General features: G+C 39.5%; 1 long non-coding RNA gene across 1 annotated transcript; it reads left to right on the plus strand.

Annotated features, from left to right (window-relative positions):
- Nucleotides 1–2,422: 2,422 nt before the first annotated feature.
- On the plus strand, nt 2,423–5,390 carry LOC120399482. The gene is made up of 2 exons (XR_005595188.1): nt 2,423–2,842; nt 2,953–5,390. It is a non-coding gene; the product is annotated as an uncharacterized LOC120399482 (long non-coding RNA).
- Nucleotides 5,391–8,912: the final 3,522 nt, after the last annotated feature.

Genomic DNA, 8,912 nt, shown 5'->3' on the forward strand with positions numbered 1-8,912 from the left:
AATACCTTGTTAATGTGCTTCTCTCAACACTGTCTTAACCTTTCCTCTACACCAACCCCCTAGGCATGCAACACCCTTCCTGAGATAGTCCATAAAACAACCTCTCCTCATTTAATCTCTCATTAAGACCCATTTCAATTGTGAGGCCCACAAGATTTTGGTCAAGAAATGGCTAGATAGAGGAGTATATGGGAAATGACTTTATGCCTCATTAAACGCAACAAAAAAGAGCTTGTATGCATGGGCAGTGCATAAACCCCTTGTTCGTGGAGGCTAGCCCCCCACCCCTTTCTGCCTGGGGCCTCGTCCTGCCCCTCTCTTGCCCACCAGGGCCGGAGGTGCCCTGAGCCCTGCACCACAGCCGGAGGAACATGGGCTGGCCCGCCCAAGCCGCCCTGAGCCCCGCCCAAACTGCCCCAAACTCCAGCCAAGCCTCCCTGCCCAAGCCTCAGCTGCCCGGAGGAGCCCCAAGCACCAGCCATGGCAGGGAGCGTTAGCTTCCCCAGCCTCCATTACATACTGCCCGTGCTTGTATATTGTATCCATTTCACGTGACATTTGTATATTCCTTTTCTTATTAGATTGTAAAATTTTCAGAACGGGGACTGTCTCTTCCTATATGTTTGTACAGCACCTCAGAAATTGAGTGCTTCTACAGTATAAATAATTATACACAAACTGGTGCACAGCAGATCAGATAGAGTGCGTCCACTGCTTGACTTAAAATAGATGTTGTCTGGGATTGGTTTCTTTTTGGCTTCAACAAATAACAGTAGAGAAAACAGGCCTGGCATTAATCCTTAAGGTATAAGAGCTATCAAATAGGCCAGCTGTCAAGCAAAGACCAAGAGCCAATCAAAGTGGTTTGTCAACTTGAGATACAGTGAGTTTCCAGGATTGATAGATTCTCTCTGCAATATGAGGAAGAAGACTGAATTTACAAGTCATTTTTGCGTTTTCATATACCAGACTATTGTTAGGGCGAGGGTGGCAGTTGCCTTTTATGTGCTATAATTACAGCGAGCAGCTGGTTTAAATCATTAAATGAATAATCTATTGGCAGGAAGGGTACATCATACTGGTGCTACTAATTCTTGCAGCATTTCCTTGATGTTTCTAATGATGCTTCATTAATAGGTATGAAAAGGCACTGTCAACTATCCTGATGTGAAACTGTTTTTGTAAACTTCACTGTCAGAGATAATCCTTGTGAAATTATGAGTTTATAGACACATTCTGATAAGCAGGATCTTGGGTCTTCTACTTCCATATACTTTAAGAGTTGAGTATTTTATGTGATATAGGGAATCTTCCAGAGGTCTTTTTTCAATGTGGACTTGGATTTTAGGTTCAAATGATCTGGCATATCTTGGATCTGGTTTTGAACTGTAATGTAAAATATAAACTATTTTCCCAATAAGATTTTTTCTTTGGAATTGCAACAGTTGCTTGAAAAACATCTGTGTTCTACCTTCCTTAACTTTAATAATTATAGTCAGGGTTCTCCCCGTTTTTTTTGTTGAACTTCCTGGGATCCTCCCTTCCCTTAGTAAAGACCAAGAGCTAATCAAAGTGGTCTCCCAGATGTGTGCCATATAGTACAACAGGCTCTTTTAAACAAAGTTATTTCCTATGAAGCGCATTAGAAAACAGTTACTGTATTTCTGGATAAAACTAGCTATCTGTAGTATTTTTTATGGTATTCATCACCAGAGTATCTGAGTGCCATAGAAATAATAATGAATTATTGTCACAACACAAGTGGTTTATAGGGAATGTTTAGAGATGGGGAACTGAGGCTCAGGCAAATTACAGGGAAAATTTTCAAAACTGGCTGCTGACTTTGGCTTCTTGAATGTCCGGGTCACATGGGTCACAGCCCAGGTCACTTTTACCCCAACTCTCCATTCTAGTAATTGTTATGTTAGATACAGACCTACATTTTTCAACTAGGATGTGTTTCAAACTGTTTTTTAAAGAATCTTTATTTCCATTAACTTTCCCATTTTCAACTTTCCTTCTATTGCAGTTTCCACAATATGGTCTAGCGTAAAATCCTACTGTGTAAATCTGAGCACATCAGTGTTATTAGTGGATTGATTTTACAGTCTTTTACTAAAAAATCCCTAGAAGACTTCAAACTATAATTGTGTAATTATCCTCCTCATAAAACTTTAGACCTTAACAAAACACATTTCTCCATCATTAAGTACATTCAGATAACTCTTGGCTAGGGGGAACGAGCAAGAAAACTTCTTCCTTCCAACTGTGAGGGTCTGAAATTGTATCAAACACCTAATAGCCAGAGGCTGATATGAAGGATGAAGCCCTCAAGCAGATTCAAATGACAACCCCTGGCAGGAATCCCAGTAAATTACTACCTCTGAACAGCTGTGAGGGACTTCACTAGGGCATTGCCCTTGGATCTTGCTAGTGCTCTGTCTTCCTGGTATTTTTGTGTTTGTTTGTTTTAAATAGACGCTGTCTAGTACATATAGTCCTCTGGCTAGTAGTTGTTATCTGGCAAAGTGTTCAAGCTCTATTTATTTTGTGCCTGTGATCTGGGAGTATCCAAGCAGTTTACTAAGGTGATATCACCATTTCACAATGGGATGAGACAAAGACAGAAAGCCAAGGATGCAGAAAATGTATGGTTTTATTGTTAAAACACTGGAATAGGAGTCTCTTCTCAGTTCTTGCAGAGACTTTGGGTATATCTACACTGCAAAGAAAAACCTATGGCTGGCCCAAGACAGCCAACTTGAGCTCAGGCTATGGGCCCGTTTCATTGCTATGTAGACTTCCAGGTTCAGGCTGGAACCTGGGGTCTAGGTCCTTGTGGGTAAGTACAGTATATGACAGTAAAGCATAACCCATTCAATCCTAGCATCTAGGCCTCAACAGATTATGCCTCAGTAAAGTGGTGCTACTGTTTTCTTTGGTTTCTTCCAGATTTAACAGCTGAAGCAGCTATCAGTACCATGTTCCTAACAAGTATTAAATCTCTAATCAAGAGAGGACCATTCCACTGCTTTATGATATTGTGTTTGCAAGAGATGAATGACACAAAAGAAGCAGAGAGGCATCAGGTTCACATTAGCCCTGGTAACAGAGTGGAGTTGTTTATCAATAATTGTCAAATGATCTGCATTTCGGTATCTCAGGATCAGGTGCAGTACTTTCTTTAGTGGCAATATGGAACACAACAGTTTATCTATCATGAAAGTTGAAGGAAAATGTGCTGTATGGAAACCGATTGCCAGCTTGGATAATTTCACTGTTGAATCTGCAAGTCATTGCACAGTGCACTGCAGGATGTGCAAACTCACTATGAGTAAAAGTGAAAGTCATGCATTGGCACAAATAAGGTCAAGCAGCAGGTGTATTCCTCCACGCTGAGCAGTTAAGGGTCAAGCCTCTTGCATAGTCTCTCTATTCCTTGCAAACAAACAAGGTGATAAGGGGATGGGGGAGCATGGGTGCACCTGGGGAGCAATGGACTTCAGGATGATCTAATAAGTTATTTAGCTACTTGTTCCCTGATTGGACCTTACACCTACCTACAAGACGGAAGTAATTTGGCAGTCTTTCAGCAGTGCTCTCAATATCAGATCAGATTCCCCAGTGCTCCTTTGTTCTGCTCATAACTTTTAACCTACACAACCCTCAGCACCTGCCCTGCACAGGATCAAGCCATCTAAGCTAAGCACACAGACTGTCAATGCTAATATATAGAAATAGAAGAGCAGCATCATATGATACATACACAAGGATAACTTTGACAAGTCTTAGAAACTAGTTAGAAAGCCTCAGCAGCAATGGCGCTGTTACTTGATGTAAAGTTGGCAGCTAAGGGTATAACGGCAAAGAATTTCACTAGGAAAGAGGAAGAGCTACTTGATCTCTGAGAGGGAGAATGACAGAAATAGCCTGACAGCTTGACAATCTCCTGACTCTAAAAATGTAAGGATCTGATTCTTTGGCTTAAACCACAGCAAACTGTTAGCACAAGATTTTTTTTTACTAATATTGTAGAGCTGTTATACAAACTGTAGACTAGATATGATTTGTACCCTTCAATTTTCTCTCTGTTTTATATTTTAAAATGCCTTTGAGTTATTTTTAGTGCTACTGTCACTTGAGTATCTATTGCAAATCATTCTTGATCATAAGGAACACATGTTTTTGACCTCTCATGACAAAAGGTACCTGGTCTAAGAGTACTTGGCTAAAGGCATGAGCAGGAAAAGTCCACACTCCCATAAGCTGCTGACTACAGTCAATAAGGAGTATGGAGAAATCCTGATAACAGTGAAGAGTGACAGTAATAGGGGACCACACAGCAAATTCTGGTGAGGTTTGGCTTTCTACAATTATATAGTCAGTCATAGATTTTAAGCTTTAAAACACCTAATTCACCCAGGTACTAGATGAGAGTCTAAAGAGAGATATAAGGCCAAATCAGACAGTCCTTGTGCATCTGCCTGATGAGTCCTCCACAAGCAGATCTACCTCCTTCTGTGCAGAAGGGGACTCAGCTGTCTCCATGACCCTGTTACCTACCACCCAGATTCAGTAGTGCTTTCTCTGTGGTTCAGGGTCTATGTTGGGGAAAGGAGCAATGAGTAGGTAGGCTGGAGGGAAGTGTGGGCAAGTTGGGGGTGATACAGAGTTTCCCCAGACTGCATTATCTTTTCCATATTGCCGACAGTGTGTTCCAGGCACTATATGGCCAAGGATCCAAGGGTGAGGAGTGGGGCTTGCAGGGGGAAACCTCTGCCTTCCTCCATGGAATAATGCGGAGAACTCTCCACAAAGGATTCTTCAGGGAGCTTTTTCTTCCCCCAAACCCTATCCCACAGCTTCTAACACTAAAGAGGACAATCTGCCTCCTGGGAATGTGCTTGTTAAGTTCTTTTTGGCTATCCTTTGTAGCTAGAGTCTGTAAACATCAGAATTAACCTTGTAGAATGCAGGCTGGGATACATTTTGCAGATGAAATTTAATAAAACAAAAACCATCTTACAATGAGCATGCATCTGCATTAAGGGGAAAAATTTAGGTGAACACACATGACTGAAATTCAAATAAAATAAATTAATTGTTTAAAAAACAGAGAATATGAATAATTTCCAGTATAGAAGTGCGTAATGTTTATAATGGGTACAATTTTCTGCAATTCTGTAATCTTTAGGGTCCAGAACCTGCTATAATCTGCAGCCACATGGACCTATTTATAACTACTACTGTGAAACTGAATATAAAACACACATTTCTGCTGGTCAGGGAGATGTACATTTCTAAAATATTATATTATATTAATAAATGTACTTCTCTTGGACTACCACAATTTATGTACTAGAATTTATAAACAGTTTTGTCATATTTAATATCTCGTATTTGCATGCATAAGTAACTCATAGAAGAGATTCAGGTAGAAATTTTACATTTGCTTGCCTAGAGTAAGGACCCAGTCCAACTCCCACTGAAGTCAATAAGTCTTCAACTTCAATCAGAACTGGACTGGACCCTAAACAACGGGAAATAATTTGGTCCTTACTCCTTACGGGTGTAGTTCAGGACCGAAACTATTTCTGGCTGTGCTGCTGAAGTGCTCTATGACCTTGGGCAGGTCACTTAACTTCTCTGTACCTCAGTTTCCTTTCTTAAATATGGCAATGACACTTCTCTTTATTCAAGAATTTTGAGACTTATGGATGGAAAGCACTAAGTGGTAGTAGTATTTTAATCCAGCAAGGCAAAAAAATCTATTCTCCAAAGTTTAGGAATACATAATTTTGCTCTAAGAAAAAATATCAAAGTTATAAAATGGCACTAAAAATAGGAATATAAATATTGCTACCAATATTTGACAGATAATTTTGGTTCTGATTAGCACGTAAGCAGCAGATGCTTCTGGTTATGGCAGACTAATAAACGTAACATACAGTAATAATTTTACATGATTAAAAGTGCACCATTTTAAGGTTTATCTCCGTTGCAGATAGTTTTATCCTGGTCTTCAAAATGTGCTGAATTCCAAAACATCTGACAACACATTTTGAAGCACAGACTCATTCTTACTTATTTTCAGCTCTTAATTTGTCCATTGGAGGTTGAACATTTTAGTATCAGTGTCCCTGCATTTTTTCACAAAAAAAGGGATTTCCTAAAGAGCAGGCTTGTGTGCAGTACACATTTTCTACTAGGCCAATGCACTTATATATCTAAGAAAAAATGCTTTTCCTATTTTAAACCAATGCCGTTTTTGACAACGACGCTTTCCCACTCTCTCTTTTCAATTACTTATGTTCTCCTGCAAACTGATTTCCCTAATGTCTTCTACTTTACCTTTGCTCAAGAGAAATATTTCCTTATATATACACAAACATTAACATGAATTTTCAGGATGCCAAATTGGTATATACAAAGTAATTGACCAAAAGTAAAAATGTGTTTCATTGTATCTGTTCATTATTTAGGAGTATAGAAAGAACAGAAAGCAGTAATGACACCTGGTTTTAACAAGTGTGCAGTATTTTTTGAAGACCTTTCTGATTGAGTTCATCAACTGGGCTGAACAAATCAGTTTACAGCACTATAAATCCACTGGGCTACCCAAAGCTAGAAACAAGACTGGACAATCTACATAGATAACAGCTATGGCTTCTTACCTTTCCAATATATACTAGATTCCAGCTATCAGAGTAAAATGAGATTCATTCCCACACAGGTCCAATGTTGCAGAAAAACATTCATTTCCAGTGCATACAGATTCAGTATCTGGCTTAAAATAAATAAATACATAAATTTTAAAAAAAAAAAGGTTCTGTTTGTAATGTTTACTTGAGTGGAACAGATCTGCTACTATAGTATGTCTATAGCGTCCTCTCCATTCAGTTCCAGGCTTTGATCAAACAGCATACCAGATAATCAAGAATGTTGCAACACTGCAACAATAAGCCATTGACAATAAATCACAGAAATGGAGGGCTGGAAAGGACCTTGAGAGGTAATCTAGTCCCTTCTCCTGCACTGAGGCAGGACCATCCCTGACAGCTGGTTTCTCTGACCCAGTCTTACAAACTTCCAGTGCCAGGATTCCACAACTTCCCTTAGTAACTTACTCCAGTACTTAACTATCTTTTATAGTTTTTCCTAATAGTCTCCTTTGCTGAAGATTAAGCTGATTACTTCTTGTCCTACCTTCAAAAGACATGGTGAACAATTTATCACTGCCCTTTTTATAACAGCAATTAACATATTTAAAGACTTAACAGATCCTGCCCCTTGGTCTTCTTTTCTCAAGGCTAAACATATCCGTTTTTTTTAACCTCTCCTCATAGGTCAGGTTTTCTAAACCTTTTATCATTTTTGTTGCTCTCTGCTGATTCTCTCCACGTTGTGCCAAAAACTGGACACAATACTCCAACTGAGGCCTCACCAGTGCCAAGCAGAGTGCAACAATGTTGATTTCAGACCAACTGTCCAATTTATCAATGTCATTTTGAATTCTAATCCTGTCTCCAAAGTGTTTGCAACTTTCCCAGCTTGGTGTCATTCACAGATTTGAAGTATACTCTGCACTCCATTATCCAAGTCACTAATGAAATTTTTTAACAGTAACAAATCCAGGACAGACCCCTGTATTAACATACAACTCTAAAGCCAACGCTGATCCCCCTCAAAGATCCACAGAACATACCCCAAGAGGGTCTAGTCAGATCATGGCTCCTACGTATACATTTCAGTTTAATATACTGGGCCCGATTCTGCAATTAATTACACATGGGTGGATTCAATAACCCTAAATTAAATCCTGTTTTGATACAGTGGCAGTTATTCCACAGTTAATATTGCATCTTCATTTCCATTATTGACTCAGTTTTGTTTCCCGCCTGTAAAATCCAAGCTCAAACTTGGTAGTTTAATTTTGGGACTGAGGCAGAATACTTATCAAATTTGAAGTAACTGGACAAGGAGTAAAGAAATTAGAGAGGCTTGCCAGAATTCAAAGTCTTCACTTCACTTTTTTTTTGGTCTTTGAAGCACTATACATACCTATTGCATTATAGAAATAATAATAATAATCTTTAATGGAATGCAATAGTCCACCATGTTTTTACTAAGCTACTTACAACAAAGGCTTCTAACATGAACTCTTGGTAATTTAACATAGAGACATTTCCTTAACAATCTCATCCTGACACACCAAAAATATTTCATACCTGTAGACCTTTATCTGCCCAGAAAAAGTAAATTTCATATCTGGAAACTTTTCCCCTCCTCTCAAACCTCCACTTCTGGCAAAGTGGAAGAGGCAGACACATAACTGAACACTCACCAGCTTCTCCCTCTCACCCCTCTCTTCACCTCCAGAGCCCACCCCACAATTTTCACATACATTTGGGTACCCTAAACCCTTCACACATCTGGAGACACCCCTTCCTCCCAGACCAGGCCACTAAGTATTACCCAAGATTTGCCATTCACACATTTTGTTCCTTTACAAATGGCAATATGTCACACCATTTTTTGAGGGAGGGAGAAGATGAGAGCAAGACCCTGCAATACAGTGTTGCCTATGGGAAGATGCACTAAACTGTCTTCTGAGAGCCCATGTGTCCAATGCTAGCTCTTCTGCTAACTGCTCTGAATATTACTAGTGACTTCCTAACCCTTATTAACCAAGGCATCATTTCCCCTACCTTTGGGAATTACTGTTCACTCATTTTACAGCTATGATAACAGACAAGTGGGAAAAGGTAACATCAGACTAGACACAGGTAGGAATAGAACACATATTTAATATGACAGAGCTAACTCTATCACACCTTACCACACTACTTCTCAGATGGAAGGAGATAAATTCTCTCTTTGGGTAATCCATGCTAACACAGTGCAGATCTTTG

This window comes from Mauremys reevesii, linkage group 2 (assembly GCF_016161935.1).
Source record: "Mauremys reevesii isolate NIE-2019 linkage group 2, ASM1616193v1, whole genome shotgun sequence".
In the NCBI taxonomy this organism is placed as follows: Eukaryota; Metazoa; Chordata; order Testudines; family Geoemydidae; genus Mauremys; species Mauremys reevesii.